A 2492-nucleotide genomic window follows, 5' to 3' on the forward strand; every position below is an offset into this window, starting at 1 on the left:
ACAAATACCCTCAGCACCTGGTTTCTCACAGAAGGAACTGCAGCTGAAATTTTATGTCAGGTAAACATTGGTGTAACACTTGTGGCCCTCTGGTCAGCGTGGCAGCTGTCAGTCATCTGAGATCTCTTCAGAGTTGAGGACAAGTTTGAAGAGGGAAAAGGTGTTTATAAGTTGCATTACTTGCCAGAGGAGAATGTCAAACCATGCTTCAGTGACTGAAATACAAAATCATTTGACTGGCAGAAGAATAAGTGATTGAGTTCTGAAATGTGTTTCCTGATTTCTTCAACCATATTAAAGTTCAGTTGCTGTAGACTTACACTTTCTTCTACACTTCCTCTCACTGCACACGTGCAATACAGACCACCATATATTCAAATGAACTGCTGGGGTTGTGCTCATTTACATAATCAGATTTTGGTAAATTGAAAAAATGCAGCGCCACAGTATTTTGCACACCTGTTGGTAATTTGCAACAGGCATAGTAAATATCACCATTAGTTGTAATGGAAAGGGCTTGGAAATGCATTATGTCCCTAAGTGTCCTCAAAAAATAGTTTTTCTGTATTTGAGGGGACCCCAAACCTGGAGCCTATTAACATTATGTGAACTCACTTTCCTGGTGTGGACCAGATGCTGGTCCCCAGAAAGTAAGTCACTGAATTTTAGGGTAAGGAGTTTAAGGTTAGGGTAGTGTTAGGCACACAGTGGTTGAAGCTAAGGTTAGGGCTAGTCTCTAAGAAATTTATTAAGTTAATGTCATGTCCCACTAAGTGACAAAACTAAGAAGTGTGCCTATGTGTTTGCATGTGTGTGTGTAAACTGTCATTTTAGACAGGTAAGAGAGAAACTAGTGGCTTGGAAATGCCTGATGAACAGTGACTAAAATAAATAAATGTTAAAAATCTTTCACCAACATTATTCTAATCAGTATTTACTACATCACACCCTCTAACTGTACTTATATGTACCGTACATGTATTGTACACGTTTCTCAACGTAAAATGAGGTTTTTTAAATTGTTTTAAAGTTGAGTTCAGCTTTAGACAGTTATGTATGTATATAGGAATAAGGAACAAGAGAGGGAATAAAAAAGTCTGTCCTCATGTCGGCTGTCATGTACATGAGTGATCGTTGTCCCAAGAACAAACAAACAAAATGTCACAAATATGATGGAAACGCTGTCGTTGACACATCTCCTTTCCTCTACTTCGCTGTGTCACTCTATCATTTTGTCTTTTCAAAAATCCTCATGCTCTTGGCCTACTTTCCTAAAAACACTTCAGCACTAAAGTCTGCACCCTCGCTCAACTCATGACATGTAAGGAAACAGGTGACATTCCCCCACTGGTGGTTTGACTGGAAGACGACCGCTGGGAGCTGAACATTAAGGAAAGAGAGAGAGGTAAATGCCTAAAATGACAGACCAGTTTTAACAGTGCTATATCTGCCTAAAGGTTCCACTTTCATCACTACCAGCTACAGCGTTTTGCCATAGGAATGTTCAGAGTGTAACATACTAACTTTAAGCAAACACTGCTACAAATATGGGTCATTTAGGGGTTGGAGGTATAGTAATCAAGTCACTACTGCAAACACTGCTACACATATGGGTCATTTAGGGGTTGGAGGTATATTAGTTATCTCATGTCCTTCTGATTGATTGTCTGATTTTAAAGTAAACAAATGATAATTAGCATTACAGCTAAAAAATGTTTACCCAAATTACAACCAGCATTTTCCTATGCATTGTTGTTGAACTGCATCATTGTTTTGTGGTGCAACAAAGCACTGACAAATGAACCACAACACTGTTTTCTAGAAATAATTTCATGATGAGATCAGAGTATTTTACTGGAGAAAAGTTCCCAGTGACTAGGACTAAGCAGTTATTTAGTCTATTTGTTTAAAAAAAATAGTTTTTAAAAATGCATTTCTATTAAACCTGTGCTGAAGCTTAAAGACGACCCACACCTGAACAGAGCCACTTTTATTTGTATGTTAGTACATGTAGGCAGGATCTCAGATTTACTTGGACAGTGATTGTGTGATGAAATGAAATGTTATTCAGTTAAATACTCAACAAAAAATGTGTCCATTTGCTGCTGTAGTGTTAAACAGGTAACGAGTTCATGTGAGACACCTTGTATTCTTGGCCAGACTGGGCCTCACTGACTGTCTGTTTACTGTATGTCTGTAAGTTGTGCTGATGAATCTCTTTTGACAGAAACATTCACATTTTTACTCATTGTTTTCATTTAATCACTAGTAATGTAACAAATTAGTTTTTTGGCATCTGAGGGGGCTTTACTGTTGTGTCAGTGTGCAGGCACTCCTTTCATATGTAGGACATGTTGTTGTTTTGAGCTATTTACTATATATGTATTGATAGAAACATTGTTAAGATACAAGCAGATTGTTTTTTTTTTCTCTTTGTTTCTGGACATTAGAAATAAATGGCTGTTTATTTTCCTCAAGCCTTAAAGTCAGAG

Source organism: Monopterus albus, unplaced genomic scaffold (genome assembly GCF_001952655.1).
Source record: "Monopterus albus unplaced genomic scaffold, M_albus_1.0 scaffold52.1, whole genome shotgun sequence".
NCBI lineage: Eukaryota > Metazoa > Chordata > Actinopteri > Synbranchiformes > Synbranchidae > Monopterus > Monopterus albus.